Raw genomic sequence first — 24057 nt, forward strand, 5'->3', positions numbered from 1 at the left:
AAGATGTTCGGATTCTCCATCACTACCTTCAAAAATCTGCAGAAAGTGCCTTTTGCAGCTTGGAGAACGAAGCCACAGCTCAGAATTATGCCCAACTTGCACAAGTTACACTCTCACAAATCATTGTGTTCAACCGAAGACGTTCTGGAGAGGTTTCAAAGATGCGCCTCAAAAGTTTTCTTGAAAGAGACAAAACGGCACTCCACACAGATGTTGCCATGGGGCTCTCAGAAATGGAACAGAGACTCTGTAACTATTTCTGTAGAATAGAAATAATGGGAAAAAGGGACAGAAATGTTCCAGTTCTGCTAACACCAAGCATGCTGGATGCTCTGTCACTACTGGTTAGTAGGAGGCCTGGCTGTGGTATTTGTGCCACTAATATCTACCTCTTTGCAAGACCCCGATCAATGAGTCATTACAGAGGAATGGACTCCTTGCATGTTCATGCACACCAGTGTGGAGCAAAGCAGCCTGAGTATCTAAGATCGACACAGCTCAGAAAACATGTTGCCCCACTCTCACAAGTCCTTAATTTGAAAAACAACGAACTTGATCAGGTTGCAGATTTCCTGGGTCATGATATCCGCGTTCACCGCGAATTCTACAGATTACAAGTTCCCACAACACAGCTGGCCAAGATTTCCAAACTGCTTTTAACACTGGAAAAAGGACATCTTTCCCAGATCCAGGGGAAATCACTGGATGAGATCAAAATAGAAGGTTTGTATCGAAAGGAGCAAATATTAGGGCAGTAGTTGAATATTATGCTTTATCAACAGAATTAAAACCTAAAAGCACAGACCATTCTGTTAAATGTCCATGATTTAAGGTTCTTAAAGTCTATTGTTTCATCACTTTGCAACATTTGGCAAACTGCAGAGTGGTGGCCTTAAATAGTAAAACTATGTACTATAATTTCCAGTATTTGTTCTGTATTTTGTCATATCTCGTTGTTAATGTGAGGTTTTTGGGGGGGGTTGTGTTTGTGTTTGTTTTTTTCCCCCCACAATTTCTCAGATGAAATTGCATTAAGTGATGCTGAAACAAAGGACAGTGAGAGTGAATCAGATGATGATGACACAGCACTCACAATGTCGGCGTGTGGCACCAGTGAGCCTGTACATGCAGTAGCTGATTCCACAAACACAGCGCAGCTCCAAGACACTGTAGATTGTGGTAAGTTACCACTAGCTTCGTTTCTGTGGATAAAATGTTTGTTACAAATATTAAAACTTAATCAAATTGTGTAATCAGCAGATGAAGGACCACTCACAATGCCTGCAGCAAGTGAGACTGCTGCTCCCTCTGAAGGTAAGGGGTGCAGTTGGTTCTCTAAGCTTATTATTGTTTCATCACTTTGCAACATATGGCAAACTGCAGAGTGGTGGTAAAAAGTCACTTGGATGAGTGACAAAATGTTTCTCCCACTGAAAACGCTACGTCCAGATTAACAGAATCAACGTTTTGGGATTTACTTACCTGGATGATTGAGCATGCATCAAGAGACTTTTATTCATTTTTTTATTCAGTCTTTTATTCACAGTGGAACGCTAAATGTTGTCTCATTTTAGAAATTTGATAAATTTTCAAAGAGAATTTTAGCTCGTCTTGATATTGATGGTAGCAACACATTTCAGAAGTTAGTACAGGGTAGCATCCATTCTTTTAACAAGCAAATGTTTTTTTGTTTTTTTTGTTTGGTTTTTTGTTTGTTTTAACTACTACTACTTTATATATCTTCCAGAGAAAAATGCTGCTCAATCCCACAATTCCCGAAGAGCTCCCAAAAACATGTGGTCCAAGGCTGAGGTTGCTGCAGTGATGAGGCATTTTAAAGACCACATAAACGAAGGGAAACTAGCCACCAAAAATGAATGCAGTCATTGCAAATTGGTAGAAGATCTGGTGTTGGCAGGAAGAACAGTTCAAAACATAAGAGATTTTGTAAGAAACAGAGGATTAACTGCAAAAAGGCAGACAAAAATGAACTAAAATAACTGTTTAGCCAGATGTGGTTTTACATCTTGGTCAGATTGCCAATTGTTGTTAACACTGATGTTCTGTTTAAAGAAAAAAAAAAAGTTCTTGTCAATTACAGAAGTAGTTTGTATTTCATAATTTTTACATTTAATTTATTTAGGGTTTTTTTTGACAGGTTATATTTAAAATAAAAAATTATAAATGCATATTTTCTCCCCTTAATATTTACCTTTAGACTATTAAAATTCATTTTAAATGTTATTAATTTTTCTGTTTTCTATATTTTTATATTTCTGTGGGAAGCGTGGGCATTTTTGTCCATAGATTTCTTTTTTATTTATGGTTAAAATTAATGTTCAGATCCAAGAACACTAATAAAATGATGTTCCAGTAATCCTGTGTCCTGTCAGATGTGTATTCATGGTAATGATGAGCTATTTAAATATTACATCATTGTCCCTTTAAAGACCCAATATTATTTTTTTTGGACCTCATAAAACACATTGTTGTCAAGTGGACAATGTCTCCAGAAAACACAATAGAGTCTGGTTGATGTGTATCAGTGTATCTAGACTTCTATAGGGAGTGTATGAGGTCTGAAGTGACCCAAATTTTTTTCAGATTTTTTCGAACACTTTAACCTCGCTCCCTTGGCTCCAAGTCCTTTGAAAAGGGTAGTCCACTTAAACCACCACCGGGCGGATTGACGTAGGATAGTCCCTCCATACCACATAGACCCGTGTGTGTGTGTGTGTGTGTGTGTGTGTGTGTGTGTGTGTGTGTGTGTGTGTGTGTGTGTGTGTGTGTGTGTGTGTGTGTCTCAACCTCAAAATGCACTCTGCCTCACCCCGCCCGTTGACGCTTCTGACCTTTTACCAGACAGAAGCTCTCTGTGATAGGTGTAATAACCTTAACTAAGAACATGTGTAATCTATTGAATGAATGCTTTGATGAAATTATAATTAATGTAATGGTAATGATGGTTATGAATAGTAGCAGTAAAATATTTCCCTGATCTCCACACTCCCTCTCTTGAACTCTTGACCACAAGAGGTCACCATACGTTGCGCTGTGTCACTCCTCGGCCCACTCAGCTGCCTCCATGTCCATCAATGGCATGATGGGCCCGGGTCACCATTCCCAGGTCCACTGCCCTCGCTCTGACCCTCTCTAGCCGTCCTCTGGCCCAGGGAATGAGACAACACCCTCTGAGACATGAGACAAAACAAACACCTTTCCCTACTACGCCTCCCTCACGTATCTCCTCAATTGGTCTCTTAATTATTCAAACTTGGTTCAAGCTATCATGTTTGGGACTCTCTAATCAAAAACGAGCCTAACTTATGGCCTTGGCTCCCTATTTCGTCTGCCTTCAACAACGGTGGGAGTGAAGCTTCCGTGGAATGTGCTCTCCGTCTCCTCTATTATCAGAAAACAAGGTCCTGACTCTCTGAAAACAGTATTTCTTATAACTCAGCAGTATAATGCATCATAAAACAATATCATTCATTCACAATAAATCAGCAGTCCAATGTAATACAAACCAGTTTCACAAATGTAATAGTTATCACCTTCTTCTAATTCAGGAGAATAATGCAAACTAAAACTACATAATAGTTTCACAATCTTTAATTAGGGGTATAACGTGGCATAAGATAATAGAATAATCTCACAGTAGCTTTCATTGCGACAGGAAACGGTTATATGTGGTTACGCTGTCATTACATAATTATTATTAGTACACTGAACTTTTCTTCGAGGCCTACGTGGACAAAAATTTTCGGTTTACCCACCAACAATAAAATGGAAAGGTGAGTAATTAACACTAAAATTGGACTATTAACAAGAAACGAGAACATTCCAGCCTTTTAATGCCAGTTATTTTCCTCAGTCTAATTAGAGAAAATTGTTTTAGATTGTTTGCGCTTTGTATATAGTCTTTGTCCAGAAATGTGTCTAAAATCATAATTTTTAGAATTTGAAAACTTCAATAATATTGATATATGCTCTCCATTGGTTAGTATATATAGAAATATAACATATACCTAAGATTAGATTTTGTACTCTTAGGCTACGTTCACACTGCAGGCGAAAGCGCATCAAATCCGATTTTTTGACCCTATGCGACCCATATCCGATCATGCTATGACAGTGTGAACGGCGCAAATCCGACATTTTCAAATCCGATCTGGGTCACTTTCGTATGTGGTACTGAATCCAATACATATCCGATGTTTTAGAAATCGACTGCTGTTTGAACGGTCAAGTCGCATTAAATCCGCCTTTTACGTCACCGACACAAGACTGAAGCCAATTATCAGCGCCAGAGAAGCGCCCGAGAAGACATCGCGAACGCTTCCTGGCCATCCAGTGTGGATGTCAGTGAAACTGTTGGGAAGACAACGTAAACATTTTATTTGTACTGTATAATCTGCAGATTCTGACAGAAATCTACAGCTATCCTTTGAAGCACTGCTCCTCTCTTAAACGGCAATAAGGATAATTATTAGGTTATTTACATTATTATGTAAATAACAAAATAACTTAAAGCAAAAATTGGGAAACGTGAAGACCGAAGTCTTTATATTAAGGGCCATCAGTCAAACAATACTGTTCCTCTGGGTCTAAACAGAGCGCGTTGTGTGTGACATCTTCTTTTGCGCATGCGGGCCGCTTTGAGCGTTCACACTAGAGAGCGTTTGCTGTCGCATTTTATTTGTAGTGTGAACGAGCAGACAAAAAAATCGGATTTGATCAAAAAATCGGAATTGAGCATTAAGACCTGCAGTGTGAACGTAGCCTTAGGCGTACATTTAAAAGTAACACCCTCCATTTAAGCGTAGTGAAAACTGTTCAGTCGTTTGACTTTTGATGTTGTATCTTTTCTTAAATATATATATTCATTAAGAAAAAGAAGTGATAACACATTGAGATAATTGAAAAATACGTAACATTTTCTAGTACGAACAAATACGTTAAAACAAAATCAATGTTTGGTTGCATTACTTGTAAAACAACCATAATAAGTAACACTGTTCACCATGATAAATAACTCATCTTACAAAAGTGTTTTTGTCACATAAGGTCATAAATTCTCTTTTAAGCAACGATTTGCATTGGCTTGACACAATGACTCTTTCAAGTCATGGTGATTGTGATAATGATTGTAAAGTCCATTCGGAGCAACGGTCTTTAACAGCTTGTTTTTGTGGTTTAGGAGCCACTCAAAATGTATATGTAACATAGTATGACATTATTAATATTAATAAATCAATTAGGGAATGTGTATTACACAGTGAATTAGTGCTTGTGTTTTTTAACTATAGTGTTAATTACAGTAATTTGCACTGTGAATTTTACAATTTAGAACTTAGAGATAGTTTCTTAGCAAATAAACGTTAACAAGGGCTGTGTTAGTTAGCGCGTGTATGTCCAAAAATCTAAATGCTACCTGTTATGTTGTTGGCATAGAAAAAGGATTTTCATAGAGACACTGTAGTGACAAACATTGAAAGTGTTTATATATATATATATTTTTTTTAATGTATATCTGAATGTTGCAGAGGAATGAATCAGATGAATCAGCTAAGGTCAACACAGACAGTAGCAGTTCAGAAGAAATATTTTTCACATCTGGTTTGCCACAGCAGAAAAGTTTCTTCTTCATAAATGAGAATAAATGGAAGGAGTTACGGCAACATCAGTCAGGAAGACTATTTAAAGGACTGCAAGTGGACAAATATAATTGCCAGTGGAGTCAGAACCCTTAATCCGTACTGCAGTTTTGGATTTCGGAGACAGTGTGAAAAAACTCTCTTCAAGATCAAAGGCACCGGTTTTCAGGTTTATGGGGTACTGCAGATTTCAGGACTGCCCTGTCACTGTGGCTGTGGTGGTTTATGACAAAGAGACACTGAAAGCAGAAGTCGTTTTCAAAGGAGGTGAGGTCTGCCATAATAACAAAGAGCTGAAAAGGCAGCCTGTGCGTGCACAATCACGTCAAAGTGCTGGAGAACTCCTCAAAAACAAATTACCAAGGAGCTTGTACTTGGAGTCTTTACAGAAAGTGCCACAAAAGGTGATCCAATCTGGCAACAGGGATGATGCTCCAACAAAAGAAATCTTGAAAAACATTACATGGTCTGAAAGAAAAGCCAGTAGAGCAGATCCCAACGAGTTGATTAGCTTACAAAAGATAATTCAACAGTATCAGGACACTGAAAAGGACGTACTGCAGAAGATTCTGATGCATCCAAAGGGCGTAATGCTGTGGTCTAAGAAAACCTGGTCAGTTTTCCATCAAAGATGCAAAGAAGACATTGTGTACTTTGATGCCACTGGAAGTATAATAAGAAAAGAAAGTGCTGGAACGCCACCATACTATGTGTATGAGTTGGTTGTCAGAAACCCATCCAAAGGTGCTTCTCCTCTTCCAGTTGCTACATATGTCACATGTGACCACACTACAGCCTCTGTGACATACTTCTTGCAGGCCTTTCAGACTGATCTGGTCAGAGCATTTGGTAATCGGGCCTACAACAGGCCTGTCATGTTCATGTGTGATGGATCCCTGGTACTCCTCCGATCCATTTCCATGACATTCTGCAGAACAAGTCTAGAGGATCTGCTGCAGAAGTACTATGTCTTACTGAGTGGCCAGCATTCAGCACAGCAATTCAACATTCCCATTCTTCATCGATGTTTGAGCCATGTCATGAAAAATGCCAAGGACCTTCGTAAAAAACATTTATATCAATAATTAAAAAAGAATACAAGATTTGTAATGTAAAGGTCCTACTAACAGTGATTTCATTCGTTCATTTTCCCAGCATTCCAGAGAACTACAGGCTTGGAATGCATGTGTTTGGGCTCCTTGCATGCTGGGATAACTTAAAAGTAGTGCTGTCAAAATTATCGCGTTAATTGTTAAGATCAACGCGAAATGTTTAATGCATTAAAAAAATTTAACGCTGATTTTGTTTTTTTATTAATTTCCTGTAATCTAAGACCTTTAAATTCATGAGCACCTCTGGAGGAGGGGGCAACAGTGTGCTATGCTGGCGTTTGGCCTAACAGAAATGATTAGAAGAAGAAGTGACACCATGCTACTATCTAGCTAACACACGCAAGCATGGACGAGGGCGGACTTTTGGGTGGAAAGTTTCTCTTTAAGAAGTTGCCTGATGGCTTGTTGGACAAAACGAGAGTAAGATGCACAATTTGCAACGCTGAATTCAAGTACCACAGAAGCAGTTCATCACTGGCGTATCACCTGAGAGCAAAACACCCAACTGAATCCACCTCTACGGGACCTCGCCAGTCTACGCTTCAGGAGTATGGTGCTTGTGGACGAATAACAAAAAATGTGAGAGAAAAGGTAACCAATTCCTTGGTTGTTTGGATAGCTAGGAACCATTGTGTCGAGACTGCACACTTTGTATGGGGACCAGAGGGCTCAGCAGTCCAGCAAGCTTGTGCAAGTAAGGAATGTCGCTCTCACCGGAGACCACTGGACTTCGGTGAACAACGATAATTACTTAAAATATAAAGAATAAAAAAAATGTAATTGGAGCCAGGCTATTAATAAAGTAATTGAGATTAATCGCAATTAATAACAGAAAATTGTGAGATTAGTTAGTTAATTTTTTTTAATCTATTGACAGCACTACTTAAAAGACATGGATGATGTTGTCCATAGTGCAGCAATAGTGTTTTGCAGTCCTTGTAGTGGAAGGAACGTAACAAAACACTACAACAACTTGAAAATCCTTATGCAAAAACGGGGGACCCTGGATTTGGATGAAAAGACTGTGATTGCTGAAGATTACAAGGTTAGCTAAGATTTATTTTTTAAGTAACCATATTAATAACATTTTTACTTGTGTCTGACCCAAATGAATTAACGAATTCACATTATTTTAAAAATATGTATTTTAAACCACAATGACATTTTATATAATTAATTTTTCTATGGTTTGATAACTTGCTGAATACAGATATGTATCTGTTTTACAGACTGATGTTCAGAATGCCCCCTTGAAGACCCATTTCCAGACAATTGTTGACAATGCAACACTGGACTGTGAGGGCGAAAGAAACATTTTTCATGCACCCAAATTTATTGCCGGTCTGGTAAATCACCTTCTACCACATGCAACTTTGTGGTCATCAATGATGTATTACTATCTTAAATTGATGTAAATCTGCTAAATGTTGAATTATCCATTTTAATTATGTTTTTGAATTACTTGTATTCTCCTTAGGGGATCTTGGACATCATGGTACTGGTCCTGCTTACCAGCAGCTCAGTAAACTCTATGGTGACATTCAGCAATCCAAGAACCAGGTATCATAGCGAGAAGAATAAGTGAAAAAGAAACATAAATTGTATATAAATTTACAATACATAGATACTGACTTAAACAATGTACTATTGCATTTAAGAATTTTACACAAGACAACAGAACCCAAGGAATCATGGAGAAAAGCCAGTGGGATTTGAAAAAAATCCGTATCCAGAGAAGGAGACTGACAAGGCTTGATGACTTTGTGGAAATTTGTCAAAAAATGCACGATGCCCTCCTGCTTGAATATGCAGACATGAAAAAATCAAGACAAAAAGGTATGAATAACTTTCTAATAATGAAAATTGTGTTTTATACAACTAGAACAAGAAACTAAGAAAAAGTGAAAACATTTGGCTATGACTATAGAATTAAGAGATAATAAAATAAGTAAGCATTAAAAGTATGTATGTGTAATCAACAGTCTTTTCGCGTGGAAATGGAAAGACAAACGCCTTAAACGAAAAGGTGTGTACGTGTCACCGTTAGTGACAGAACTGCCACTGAAGAAAAAGAAAACTGAGGTAAGTCATCATGTTCCCATTATTTTCAATAATTAAACCTTGTGATGTCCTCCCGATTGCCATACTCCTTTGGTCCTCTGGGGTAAAGCGTCTGCTTTGACTATTTATAAAGCATCAATTATAAATTTGCCGCACAGCAAGAAGGTCCTGAGTTCAATTCCACCATCAGGCCGGGGTCTTTCTGTGTGGAGTTTGCATGTTCTCCCCGTGTTTGCGTGGGTTCCCTCCGGGTACTCCGGCTTCCTCCCACCGTCCAAAGACAAGCAGTTTGTGGGGATAGGTTAATTGGATAATTCAAATTGCCACTAGGTGTGAATGTGCGAATGAATGTGAGTGTGAATGGTTGTCTGTCTTTGTGTGTTAGCCCTGCGACAGACTGGCGACCTGTCCAGGGTGTACCCTGCCTCTCGCCCTATGACAGCTGGGATTGGCTCCAGCACCCCCCACAACCCTGAAAAGGATAAGCGGAAGCGAATGGATGGATGGAATTATAAATTATCATCCGTCTCCATGTTTCAATGTTTTATCAAACTGTATTCCAACTGATTACCTGAAATCTTTATGTGTTTTGACATTTTCTTACACCTAGGCATGGGCCTTAGTGAACCCCCACTTTAATGCCAAAAAATGCATGTCCATAGGTGACATAAGTGCAGGAGGAAGCTCAGGTTTTTTGCTTTTTGCTGGTCACACCATGTACAGCTTTGTTTTCAGCAGTTGTAGGCCAAGGGCATATGAATTAAACAAGCTTTCAAGGGTGATCATTGTCTTTTGGAGACCTACTATATTTAGCAATCTACACTAGCATGTTCTCTGTACAGCTGGACCGGGCATCACATACTGACAATGTTTTTATCTCATAGTTCCTCTGTTTACTTGGGATGTAATGTTGGACAGAATCCTTTAAGGGGACTAGGCACTCATACACAGTCATATCAGTTCCTGTATGGTACACCAACAGCAGGACAGATGCTCACTCGTTACATACATCTCAAATCAGAACACGTTTGTCTCATTCATGACCATATTCTTTTGTATAATATATTCTATTATATAAAGTCATTCAAAAATGTTCTGTTAAGAGGTAAAAGGGAAGAACACTGTTCAAACCTTTAAACAGGAACAGCACAAACAATATGATGCTTGTCAAAACCAGGTATTTTTAGAAATGTTTTTAATGTCTACATTTATGTTTTGTGTGTTATTGTCATAAATGACTCTGAAAATTGACATGTGTCTATCTTTGTAGGATGAGAGCCAGGAACAAATAGCCGTTTGCCAAAAAATAGCAACATACATGGCTAATAAAGCATCGGTCACAGTACGGAAAAGAGATTTATGTGCCTTCAAAGTGGATGCAATTGTTAATGCAGCTAATGAAAGTCTCTCTCACATGGGTGGACTTGCAAAGGCACTGTCTGCTACTGGAGGACATACTATCCAAGCAGAGAGTGATCTCTTCATTGCCAAAAATGGCAAATTAAAAGGCTGGACAAGTTGCAGTTACCACAGCAGGCAAACTACCTTGCATGAAGCTGATTCATTTGGTAGGCCCGTGTCTGCAGAATGACCCAACAGTGCACATGATATCCCATGCAAAGAAACTTTTGACTAAAGGTATTTTGAACGTCATGACATGTGCAGAGGAGCACAAATTTTCCTTTGTTGCCATTCCAGCAGTGAGCTCTGGAATATTCAACTTTCCAGTCTCAATTTGTGCTGATGTTGTAGTCACCACAATCAAAAAGTACTTTGAACATAAGAACCGCACAAGTCCTCCATTTGAAATACACCTGGTAAAAAACGATGATCCAACCGTGAAGGAAATGGAAAGGGCCTTCAAAGAGATCCTTTTGGAGCCACTCTCTGATGTCAGGAGGACAGCGAGTATACCCATTTCTAAAGTATAATTGTCATCTTTAGTGTTAGAAAAACAATTATAACAATAAGCATGAATAAGTAATTATTATGAAATAATAAGTGAAACTTAAGAATTAGAGCATCTTTGATGCATAGAATAACCCTTTTCAAATTGTGCAATAAAAATTAGCAGTCATTAAATACATTCAGGCTATGTTGTTCTTCTTCATTTGTTATGATTTTGTAATCACCGCACTTAGTGAGTATTATGTGAAATATATCAACATTAAAAACGTGTAATTCATGCAAAAGGTAATGCAATTTTTTCCTTAATAAAAAAATTAAAATGATCACAGCAGTAACAAATATTTTCGTTTAAATTCAAACCACAAATCAAGGGGCCAGAGGATTCTCCATCTACACTGGAAAGGACAGAGCACCTTGTGAGAAAAACAACCGGTCTGACAAAGGACACTGCATCACAGGTGATGTTTCACAAACAAACTCATTCACAATCAATTCAATAACTATGTCATCTGTTTGAAAAACCAAGTTTGTTTGTACATATTTTTGTAATTATATATTAGATTTTATTATATGTATGTGTTGATGAATGAAAAGTACAGACCACAGAAAAATGACAAATGTCAGTCCAACAATAAATGTAACTTTTACATGTTACTGGCCTTAATATTACAAAAACAACAGTAACTGACTCAATTTTTAATTTCTTAATGTAGTTTAACATCTCAAATAAATTACATTAAAATCTATGTCAAATTTGGAGATGTTTTCGTGTTGTTGCGTCAGGTACAAAAATACTTTTAAAAATTAGATTTAAAACCGTTGTAATCGATTACAATGAATGTTCTCATAAGAAGAATTATTTGAATTTAGTTACTATTGTCTTCAAATGTGTTGTCCACAAACATGCGACACAGGTCGCATATTTGTGGAAACAACAGTAAACGGAAGTTGTTGTTTCTGTGGTCCCATCTCAGATTAGAGGTAACAACTTTGTCATACATCACAGTGAGTTCCTGACCCTTAGACCACACAGCTGGCTTGTTGGAGAGGTATGTAATCCAGTTAATTAAAAAAAGAAAAAAGTACTGCATAAGGTTAACGTTAAAGCTGGGGCAGAACATTAGTTGTTCCCTACACATTCAGTAAGTACTGCTTTAGATCGACATTCCAGGCATATCCTCATGACCGAATACTGAATATACGCAAGTAAAAAAAATCTTTATTAACCTTTGTATTCCAAAACTTTATCATGTTTACAAAGTAATAAAAGCTTATTTATTATACTCCTCAGGTCATTGAAAGTCTCCTGCACCACTGGGCCTTTCGGAGCAGAGTGAAGCTGACCCCCCCACCCACTTGAAACGTAAAGGCAAATAGGCGGAGCGGTTAGTGCTACGTTTGTGCAGATTTGTGCAGGTAAAATTAGCGTTTGTGCTGCTACGGTTTCCGAGATATTAAACTTTATTTTATAGGTCATTCAAAGGTCACCATCCCCCCAGACTGCTCCAAAACAAACCAAAATGGTCTACTTTTTTAGTGCTACGTTTGTGCTGATTTGTGCAGGTAAAATTAGCGTTTGTGCTGCTACGGTTTCCGAGATATTAAACTTTATTTTATAGGTCATTCAAAGGTCACCATCCCCCCAGACTGCTCCAAAACAAACCAAAATGATCTACTTTTTTAGTGCTACGTTTGTTCTGATTTGTGCAGGTAAAATTAGCGTTTGTGCTGCTACAGTATCTGAGATATTAAAAGTTATATTTTTTGCTGATGACATCACCATCCCCCCAGACTGCTCCAAAACGGGCCAAAATGGTCTACTTTTTTAGTGCTACGTTTGTGCTGCTACAGTATCTGAGATATAATGATTTTAATTATCACGGCCTACGCTGTATAACACCAGTGTCTGTGGCAGTGAGTTTCAGCAGCTGTGGAGTTTTGCACTTTTTCTAGGCTTGCTGCATATTAACTTTTATTAGTTTACACTTTAGGAACACAATTTATTCAGCGGAAAGGTTGATATTTCTTTTGTTACTAGTGCAGAAACGTACACAAGGTAGGCTAAAGTTTTTATTTTTTCTGTGGCAAAACTGAGTTTCATGTGAAGTGATTCACGTATACCTAAATTATTATTATTTTTTACATACCCAGTTGGCCTCTATGATTTTGTTTTGAATTATATATGTTCATTATTATTAATGTAGCTGTCTCAGAAAAAATGAAGTGTTTGCTTTGATAGGTTGTTACCTACGTGTAGAAAACTGAATATTCCACAGCACCCAGGCGAGGGATCTTCAACATGTGGCTCTCCGGCCCCTCCACTGTGGCTCTTATAAGACCAAGTAAGTCATTTTTTTTATTATAAAGACAACAAGAAAGGGTTCTGTTAACAGTTTTTTTTTTAATGAAATATCTGCATTGACTATTCACTGAATGTACAAGGCTTTTAAAAGTGATTTAATGTTTCTTAGGTTCAAATCTGTTTACTGTAATTTTCAAGTTGGTTGCCCATCTTTCCTAATTTTCAATTATTATGGAAAGGACTCACGTAGCTGGCTTCATTTTAACAAATACTTTTTTCCGTTATAAAGCTTTGATGATTCATTGTCTTATCAAATCTAAAAATAAGCATTTTTATTTACATTTCCATAGCTTACACGATACAACAACTCATTTTCTAGATATTTATAGGCTCTTTCTTTTTTTAGGCTCTAGACAGGTTTTGTAGCAGCAGGGGGAAAAGGGGCCCTTTGAAATGAAAAGGATGCTGACCCCTGACTTAAGCCACCAGGTAAACACAAAACAAATACAGAAAAATTATTGACAGAAAAATGGAACGGGTACTTTCAAGGCTACGGGTGAAGGTGACTGGGTGTGTAAAAGCAAATATGCATCAGACTGACAAAGAAAAGAGTGTTAAAAGATTTTTAATTTAGAACTTTAACTTTATGTGCAAAACTGAACTTACTGATAACACACACTAGCCATTTGAACACATGTAACTGTAATGAACCAAATAAAACAGAAAAATGCAGGCAGCAATCATTATACTGTGTATAACACAGCATGGGGTTGTATTTTTTTCTTTTCAGATGCTCCTGTCACTCCATTTCCCAGGTCATCATAGCACTCCCACACACATGGAGCTCTCCTGCAGTATGCAGTGTAATGCCCCAAACCATCAGTGGTCATCTTTCCATGGAAAGCAATTAATGCCCTCAAAGTGAACGACTTTCCTTGGAGAACCAGGTTGGAGGGAAATTCATTCAGTGGAAATTCTGTTTGGTTTGCAAGGTCAGTATCAATCCACACGATATCTCCAATGTTGTAGCTGTGAGTAACTGTCCCTGCACAGAGCTCATTTCCTGTGGTGCTGTCTTCTGTTTTGAATTCTGATGGACACAGAGATGGATTGGACAGTGGCCTGAGGCAGGTAGACTCAGGTAGGCCAAGTCCTGCTTCCACAGCCGTGCCAAGATAAGCCATACCAGACTCTTTGAGGACAGAGATGGCAGGAGAAACAAATGGCACTTCCCTTGTCATCCCTTTGCTGAGGTAGCAGTGCTGTGAGGAGCAGTGTTTGGTAAAATAAACACTTGAGATGTTCCTCATTGTCTTAGCAATTACAGCGGAGATATTGCACTGAGCATCGATTTGGATCGCAGCAGACCTCAACGAGACAGCTTCAAACATTACACTAAGCAGCTCTGCTCTCCTCCTGTAGGTTTGTTGGGTCACACCATCTGTGGCAATGGCTTTCACCAGCTGCAGGACTGGGTTTTCACTGTCTTTCAGAACAGCATTTTGAAATGTGGAGCTGTCACAGAAGGCACAACATAAGCACTGAAAAAATGCATCAAATGCACAGGTATTGAGCACAGAGATTGTCGATTCCCCTAATCTAATAGGCTGATGGAGGTTTCCATTTTTTAATAATCCCACTTTCACTCTTTTGGCCCCAAAAGTTTCATCTGCATGGAGCCATTCGGTACATGAAGAGAGGTAGGAAGTCCTCTTCCTTTTTTTGGGTGGAACAGCTAGGCCCCTCCAGTTCTCAACTGCATCCCCATCAGCCGGAAGAATGTTTGTGGTAGCATCAGATCCCACAAACGGGTGAGCATCCATTTTTATTTTGTCTTCTGCATTGTGAGTCGTCATGGATCCAGAATTGGCATCTGTGACTTTCAGTGGTCCCACTGTTGCCTCATCTTTGACCTTTTCTTTTGCAGAACAAATCCGCATATTTCCCTCGATGAATGAAAGATGACGAGCAATGAAGCGATCGACTCGAAGAGGCAAGTTGTCATGTTTGAAAAGGCCATGTTTTATGTTTTTGAACTCAGCTTCAACAGTGGCTGAACTTGCTGTGATGCTGGTGCTTTGGAAGAGAGGGACCATTATTCCTGTCCAGAGTGGCAAGTAACTTGCCAGTCTTATTATATGAGGAATGATCTCAGGGAGGAAGTGAATATTATCTCTATCCCTGTTTGCTGCAGTAAGTGACCTGCTCTCCTCACATATTTCTGTTACCCACTGTCGTAGGTCAGTCTGGATCTCATCCACTGAATCCACTCTCTCACTTTCCTCCGTCTGTTCATCTGGAATGATGATGGAGTCTTGAGCAATTTGGGCTTTCAAGTATTTCTTGCACCTTTCTGAAGGAAGAGGGGCTCCAGAACTGTCATCACCTTCTGCCTCACTGAGGGCCACAACAGTGATAGCATGTAGGAGCTGTTTTGCATGGTCCAAGCATTGAGGCTGAAGAAGTTTTGCTAATGACCTGACAAAGAAATCTTTAACACGATGTGTTTTCTTCTTCAGGCAGTCCCACTGGCATATCATCTTGATGCAGTGCGCAACATCAACCCTGATATAACAAGGGGGGGGGGGTTTGGCAGACTGGGTTCCAAGAAGGACATGAAAGCATTCATTAAGGTAGGACTTCAGATCAGGATGAGGAGTGAAAGCCTTGACCAGAGCTCCCAGAATTGCCAGAGAAAAGTCACTCACAGCTTCCTTTGGCACAGGTGCACCTGCACGAATCCATTCTGTCAACCAGTTTGCGATGGCATTAACATCATGTTTCTCTGACAACATTTGCACCACTGGGACACTGGGGCAATTGTTTTCTTTCAGAATACCTTGATAAAGGACGATATGGCCAGATTTGCCATTTGGTCTCAGCAGTTTTTTCACAACTGAACCGGTTGCATCAAAACACACAGTTGGGGGAGATTTTTTTGACAATGTCTTATAAACATGCATCTGTGTTTGACTCCAGTAGTGACAGAAAAACTTGTCCAGTCCAATATCTCGGATGCTACCACTGTGAGGAACACTATATTTTAACAATTGCAGAGATGCAATGGGGTCCTTATCTCCTAATTCCAAGTCTTTTCTCTCTTGTTTGGCTTTTCGCAGTGTGGCCAAATTTGGAAGGTGGCTTGGCTCAGGATCTCCAACATCCATCAGATCTGCTGCCCTCGCTGACCTCCATACAGCTGGTTCCATTCTGCCCTCACACAGCTCTTTAGCGATCTGTTCACGCAGGTTTCCAGACATGAACCGCTTGGAGTGGCCAGTGTGCAGGGAGAAATCTGTATTTCTCATGAAACACTGGAGCACCATTGGACTATTAATTGCTGGCTGTCTGTCACATGACATTTCTAACTGGCCATGACACTCCTTACAGTCGCCTCTGATGTCCAGATATTTATTGTTGACAGTTGGATGGACCTTTGCTCTACGGAACACAAGTGTACATGTATTTTTGATCTTCCATATAAGATCGTTGATGATATGAGTCCAAGTGCCAGGTTTCAAAATTGTGTATTCCCTTTTTTGGGTAGGAGAAAACTTGTCATTGTATTCAACCTTTTCAGGAATAAATTTAACCCAGTCCTCAAAAGGGACTTCTAGTTCAAAAGCTTGACAGTTTTCTTGTCCAGGAGAAATGCAATGTGAATCTAACTCTCCTTCACTATTACTTTCCTGATCACTGATTTCCAAAGCTGACCAGATGTTGTGTCTATTTAGCTTCACAAAAGTGTACAGGGCCTTTGCTGACATCTTGTCTTCTAGCTGCTGACTCAGCTCTTTCCAGACTGATGCAGCTGGAGTGGCTATTTTGCCATTTTGGACTATGGCCTCTTTTGAATTGCAAAGAACTGCAAAAATGGAAACCTTGTCTACAGATGGCTTTCGAGGCATCTAAAAAAAACAACAACACACTGATTATGATGGAGCAAAATGTGATTTCTGAACTATATATACAGCCAGGAGCAACCCCTCCCCCAAGTTCTCCACCAATCTACACTTTCATATTTTGTGGAATTATTGTTTTTAAGATGGAGCTATTGAATTTGTGAGTTTATTAAATTGAGTCTGAGTATTTAACCCATGTACTGTACAGCACTTTAGTCCAGTGTACTACATGTTTTAAAGTGCTTTAGAAACTTTTTTCTTGGACATTTTTGAAAATGTTTAACATTGAAAAAAAATCCTTTTGATCCAGACAGTTAGCTATATCATGTATTAACTCAGTAACTAAAACCTCAGTATTTTAAATGTAAGCTTACCTTGTTCAGAAATCAGATGAACGCTGTTCTAAGAATCCTTCAGACACAGTAATGCCAAAAAATAGTTTTTTCTGCCAGAAAATGTGTATTTGATGCAAAAGACTGCTAGCTTGTTCGTTTCTCAAAAAGTGTTCATGGGAGTGTAAAATGTTCAAATGTAGTTTTCAATAAAGTTTTTTTAATCCACTCTAAAAAAAAAATAAATACTCAAGCATTTGCATCGTGGTTTCATGAACAAAAAGTGATTGAAGTAAAGAAATTGAAGTTTAAAAAAAAATACACTTATTACAAATTTAGCTTATTAAATACAACGAGGGTTTTTTTAACAGAACTTTATTGAACAAGTGAACACACAAAGTGAAAGGTCATTTGAAAAAGACATTTTTCAGCAGTAAACCATAACAGGATATCTCAAATCACAGGAGCACAAACGCTAATTTTACCTGCACAAATCAGCACAAACGTAGCACTAAAAAGTAGACCATTTTGGTTTGTTTTGGAGCAGTCTGGGGGGATGGTGACCTTTGAATGACCTATAAAATAAAGTTTAATATCTCAAAAACTGTAGCAGCACAAACGCTAATTTTACCTGCACAAATCTGCACAAACGTAGCACTAACCGCTCCGCCTATTTGCCTTTACGTTTCAAGTGGGTGGGGGGTCAGCTTCACTCTGCTGCCATTCGGCTAAATCTGGGGAATAATATCTACATTATGAACCACTACACGAGCGATGTGATCCTCTATAGAGAGAACTAATCAGGAGACAAAGCTTGTCCAAGGTAAAAAAAAATAAATTAATATATTCTAGAATTAATTTTTTAAAATTTTATTAATGTCTCGAGATAAATGGAAAAGTATTGTTGCAAATTTGTAATTAATTTCTAATATGTCACAGGTGAACTTTGACAACTACAGAGCCATTTTATCCTTTGTGAACATTGGAAATGTACACTGGAAGTTTCTGGTTAGTACAAGCAGCATTTCTGTGAAAAAAAGTTTGTTTCAGTAACACATTCTTCATAATTTATGTACTTTTAAAATTTATATATCTATCGCAGTACATAAATGCAGATGACAGCTGTCTGTATTTTGTCGATCCGTCAAGAAACTCTTTGGAGCAGGAAGAGTCTGACCGTGCAGCCAAAAGATTCCGGTAATTATGCGTTATTACATCTATACAATAACATAAAATATTAGAAAAGTGACAGGAGGACTTAGGTCTTTTTCTAAAGGTGAACATATGGTCGTAGATGAAAGTTTAATAAAATCCGTGGTTATCAGTTCTTTAAAGAATTTAAAAAAAAAAAAAACTTCAAAATTACACACATATGTAATTTTAAATAATAATAAAAAAAAACCCTGACAGTGTTTAAGCAGTGAGACATTTGAGACAGTTAACATTTGTAGATTTAAAAAAACATGTTATTAATTTTGATACTTCATGTAACATAATCTAGAGCACAGGGCTTTCTGACACACCATTAAAAACATAGTGATATGTATTATATGTGTCTGTGATTTATGAATGTTCTTTTTATGTGTGACTTTTATCTTTCATTTGTATATAAATGTGATACGTTATGTTCACAAAGTGAATACTTTCACATACTTCGTATGTCTTTGTATGTCTCTACCAGCTTTGCACATCTAGAGACTGGTAGAGACATACCCTAAAAGACTGGCAGCTGAGTATTGAGTCAGGGGGCTGAATAATTACGCACACCCCACTTTTCAGTTATTTATTTGTAAAAACTGTTTGGAATCATGTTTGATTTTCATTCCACTTCTCACGTGTACATCACTTTGTATTGGTCTTTCACGTGGAATTACAATAAAATTGATCCATGTTTGTGGCTGTACTGTGACAAAATGTGGAAAAGTTCAAGGGGGCCGAATACTATTGCAAGCCACTGTAGTAATTATTTTCTCATCAAATTCGTAATGTTGGTTAACACACTTACACCCCCCCTTCTCCCTCTTCAGGTGCAGTGTGAGTTTTGTCTCAGATGGGCACATTTTGGATGTGCTCAATATGAGAGCAGCCTGGTCAAGTACTTGTGTAAAAAATGTGCATAGTTTGTTATGAATACTGTTTCTTTTTCAGCTCTTTCTCCCTGTGTTCTGTTGGATCTGTAAATGTCAAATATATTTATCTGTAAATATATTCAGTAAATATATACTGTAACTCTAATGGAGTGAGTTCATTGTCAAAGTTTATATAGTCAGGTCATTTCAATGGTGACAGGTGTATAACTTAAGCACCTTGGCATGCAGACTGCTTCTACAAACAAGTGCCAAACCATGCTACCTTTGTTATTATGAGCTAGAAGCATACTCTGACAGGAAGAATTACGTGCCAAACCATGCTACCTTTGTTATTATGAGCTAGAAGCATACTCTGACAGGAAGAATTACGTGCCAAACCATGCTACCTTTGTGAATGTGACCTACAAGCACACTTTAACGGGTAAAAAGAAGTGGCAAACCGTCCTGGCTTTATGACTATGAGCTACAAGCTCATAGTCATAAATTTAAATTTATGCTGGAATTATTGTGTGGCAGCAGAAATGTGCATAAATTACGTACAGTAGGACATTTTGCCAAAGTAGGGCAGTTTGTCAGGGGACACCGTAAAATTATCCTGCGGGTAGGACGGTTTACCAAAGTAGGGCAGTTTGTCAGGGGACACCGTAAAATTATCCTACGGGTAGGACGGTTTGCCAAAGTAGGACTGTTTGTCAGAACACCGGTTGTTTATTGAGCTGACTTTTGTGTATTTAATCACGGCTTGTTTTTGTTGTGTTTTGTGGTTGCAAAAATGGGTTACATGAGATTTTAGCTGAGATTCTGAGGTTTCTGAGGGTACCACACATGTCGGGACTTTTATATTTATATATTATATTTCTGACCCAGTGTTATAACCGATTAAACTTGATCTAATTCCCTTTTTCCCCTGGTACCGGGGGTGTGGGGCTTAGTAGGTAAAGCTAGACAGCTTTATAGTAGAGGATAAGAAGTCACTGAGCTCCAATTAAAATAACCTGGCTCAAATTATCTATCTATCTTGAATGTAGATGCCATTTGAGTACAGTGAACTCATTGTTGTGTTTAAGAATGCAATTTGAGATTATTTGAGCTTTGTCACATGGTGTATTATCCTCCTGGAAGCAGCCATTATGAGATGGGCACTTCTGATGGCTAGGACATATTTACTTTTTAAAAAGTATTAAATAACACACAATTGAATATTATATTACATTAGAGATTATATATTAATGATATATTTCCACCAATAGAAGCTTACTGTAGAGGAACCAGCTTTTAATATAAAAGAGAACATGGCAATATATGTATCCTTTATATGAAAGCATGGGCTTTTCTGCAGAGTACTCCAACAAAATTTACCAGTGTGATTAATAATAGTTCTTTAAAAAAAATACTTGAAACAAAACTATAGTTGCTTACAAATTGTCTATACAGTCTTACAGAGACACACTTTGTAGCTCCCTACTAAAGCCAGATGGTCTTTCAGATTCAGTCTCCTATTTGTGAAGATATTTTTGGAAAATACGCTGGTAACACTACATGGAAAGCAGACCCTCAAGACCTTAAATGGTGTTTTGAACTGAACGGTCTACAAAAGTTACCATGTCATTTCTATAGAAGAGAGCTTGTTTAAAAAAAAAAAAAAAAAGCCTCATTCACACCCACTTGCATAAGTGGGTGTGAATGAGGCATGTTGTATACAGCGCTTTGAGTACTCCGGGAGAGTAGAATATATAAGAATCAGTCCATTTACCATCATGTTTTAAAATAGTCAGCTGAATTCTGTACTGATTGAACGTTCTGATTTGGGGGGAGGGGAGATTTCTAAACACGTATGTCCTTTCAAAAATTGGATCATGCAAGTTAATCCTCACTGATATTTACAATACAGATCCACAAAGGGAACTTGGAAGTGAGGTAAAGTGGCTTCTTTTATGGTTTACATGCTAAAATTTTCCCAGGAAAATTGGTTGTAGCTTACTGAACGTAATAGTATTGTAAATATGTTTTTTTAAACTTCAGGTTATTAATGCTTATCTGACGCTCTTGGTGAGCAAATTCAACAAAGAAAGTGCTGACAGAGCATTTATGGTCAACACATTTGAAATGACACTCCTATGGAAGCAGAATAAACCAAAAATGTACGTATTAAACAATGTTCTGTCATTAAGTTGTCTTTAAAAGCTTCATCATTGAGGTGGGTCTAGTTAACGTGTTTTTTCACTGTCTTACAGATTGACCCAGGGTTGTACAAGTACATTTTGGGAGTTGCCAATGAAGGTCATCACTGGATGCTGGTGGTAACAATTTTTTCGTACTTCATGGTCATTGCCGTATATACGTAATAGGTGACAAATTAAATTCTCTAAATTATAGACTTGGAGAATTAGTTGCAATGAAGAAAAGAGAATGTTGAAAAAACATCTAACTAAGACATTGTAGGTATTGTTTTAAATAGTTTGTTACCCATGTCGATCTCATGGTCAAGCATAAATAAAGTAGTGCATTCAGTCTGTAACTCTAAACTCTAGTACTTCAACATTTAGGTGATCATATCTGGCGAGAGAAGCAGCATTTTTCTAGACCCACTGGGTGAAAGCAAAAAGCACATCAAACACTGCCAGGACATTACAAGGTAAAGTAGTCTCTGCATACTTGAAAACACAATGTAAATATAGTATCACAAAAAACATTGACAATTTAGACATTGACATTTAAAGTTAACATAAAACTGTAGTAGTTGCAGTGATCTTTAGAATAACCCATTTTATGAATCCCCGTCTGGCATTTCGGAGTTGATGTATGTTGGCAAAAATATAAATACACAAACCAATCAGACAATTTTAATTCTAACAAAACTCCACTGATGGTTAATCAGGTATTGTATGCATGCATGTTCTTTGTGTCTGGGGATGGGCATCCAGGTACACACCGGCTCACTCCTTGGCGGCCGCTTATCGGGGCCTGGAGCCTGGGGCTCGCTCGGGCCACTTCGGAGGTGGGGTGCCCCCGGCCTCTCGGCCTGGGGCTCGGTCACTCAGGCACGGCTGGCTGCCGGCGGAGCTCACGGGCGCGTCACTGCAACTCCCCCTGGCTTCTGCTCGGTGGCTGCTGAGTGAGCCCTCATCTGGGACTCTCCTCAGCTCTTACTGGGACAGTGGCGCGGCTGTTGGTCTTCCTTGGTCTCTTGTGTTCTGGGGGCCTCTGGATGTCTGGAGTTTTGATCTCCTCCATACCTGCTTCATACCCTGGAGGACGGGGCTGTGGCTCCCCACACTCCCTAGCAGATCGTTACATGGAGAAACCTTTGGAATGCAAGCATGCTGATCCACACAGGTATGCACACAGGTGTACACACGGGTATTCACGGACACGGACTACAGCTTTCTTGGCTGCTGCCTCAAAGCACATTGTGCGCTGTCTATCTTGCGTGCTGCACAATATCGTTTATTATTTAGTATCTACTGATATCTACTGCTAGCTAGTTTATTGTGATGAAGCTGTTTTGTTTTTTTTATTATGTTGCTCTTTGTTGTTTGCTTTCTCTTCTGTTTTTTCTCCATACAGGTGACCCAGGTGTTTTTTTTTTTGTTTTTTTCTTTCTTCCCCCCTTCTCATCGTCTCTTCTCCCCTTTGGTTTTCTTTCTCTCCCTCTCTTTCTTTCATTCTTTCTCCCTGTCCTATCCCCCAGTCATGTCTGTCCCGTTTGTAGCAACTGAAAATAAAATAAATTCATAATTATAATAAAGGTCAATCAAATGGACCAATATGGCAAGGCCATGATGATCCACTTGGTAAAATAAATCCGCTTGGCATCTTTCTTGGCCTTAAGACAACAATTCTGATGGCTAAAGATCCAAACGGGACACAAAAAAAACAAAACAAAGGTATTGTATGCATGCTACAGTCAGTGTGCCTAAAAGCAATTAATGCTTCTTGTGTGTAAACAGCATCTTCTTTTGGGAATAATGCAAAATCTGCTTTGTACCCCAGAAATAATTTTGGATAAGAGGGCAGATTGTATCCGTTAAAAATACCCTCAACCTTTTAAACATTAAAAGAAAAAACCCATTCCATGCGTGCTAGACGAGGTAAGACTTTCGCTTGTTAAAGATTATTTTTCCTCCTAGGATTGTATAGACTTGTTATGTTCCCTAAACACACTTAAAATGTCATTAAGTATTTGAATTTGTGGATTACAACAGCACAATTTATGTCACTCTCAGCAGATTGCTTCCCTGATTGGACATCATGAAATGGACATCCAAGGTGGACTGAGACAGCTCAAGATATGTAGCAAAAAACAAACAAACAAGACACCTTTATTGTCCTCCACATCTGTATCTCTGACTGGTGAAAATTCACTCATGCACTCCATCTCCATGTCCAGTTCTGATAATACATCTAAAAGAATCATGGCTGGCACGAATATGTAGCTGGCGCAGTGATGACTTATCTTCCAGACTACAAAAATAAATAAATAATAATAATTATTAAAAAAAACTGATGGAACCATTAAACTAGTCGAGGGTGTCGGTTGTGAAACATGACTGTTCAGGAATATCGTCATCACTACAGCAAATGTGCCAAAGTTGAAAATCTGAGCAAAGTGCTTGCGAATGAGATGCAAGAGTGAGTATAATACTATGTGACTTGAGGAGAAGGAGGACACAAAAGATTTGTCTGCTGTTGT

General features: G+C 38.5%; 3 long non-coding RNA genes across 17 annotated transcripts; all 3 read left to right on the forward strand.

The window, feature by feature from the left end:
- Window positions 1-1000: 1000 nt before the first annotated feature.
- Window positions 1001-1873, forward strand: LOC308384891. The gene is made up of 3 exons (XR_013969422.1): window positions 1001-1179; window positions 1258-1314; window positions 1748-1873. It is a non-coding gene; the product is annotated as an uncharacterized lncRNA (long non-coding RNA).
- Window positions 1874-7078: 5205 nt separating this feature from the next.
- On the forward strand, window positions 7079-13047 carry LOC308384534. Of its 15 annotated transcripts, none has more exons than XR_013969340.1 (11): window positions 7079-7814; window positions 7999-8110; window positions 8247-8329; window positions 8428-8605; window positions 8752-8851; window positions 9936-10007; window positions 10101-10755; window positions 11110-11196; window positions 11745-11787; window positions 12030-12154; window positions 12978-13047. It is a non-coding gene; the product is annotated as an uncharacterized lncRNA (long non-coding RNA). The 15 variants fall into 15 exon arrangements; XR_013969343.1 differs by having other exon boundaries at window positions 10101-10738; XR_013969336.1 differs by having other exon boundaries at window positions 10101-11196; window positions 11713-11787.
- Window positions 13039-16478, forward strand: LOC308384537. Its single transcript, XR_013969348.1, has 9 exons — window positions 13039-13080; window positions 13831-14032; window positions 14144-14293; window positions 14463-14606; window positions 14704-14851; window positions 14968-15033; window positions 15281-15462; window positions 15560-15673; window positions 16160-16478. It is a non-coding gene; the product is annotated as an uncharacterized lncRNA (long non-coding RNA).
- The last annotated feature ends 7579 nt before the right edge of the window (window positions 16479-24057 follow it).

The sequence above is a fragment of the Rhamphochromis sp. 'chilingali' genome (genome assembly GCF_963969265.1).
Source record: "Rhamphochromis sp. 'chilingali' genome assembly, chromosome: 17".
NCBI lineage: Eukaryota > Metazoa > Chordata > Actinopteri > Cichliformes > Cichlidae > Rhamphochromis > Rhamphochromis sp. 'chilingali'.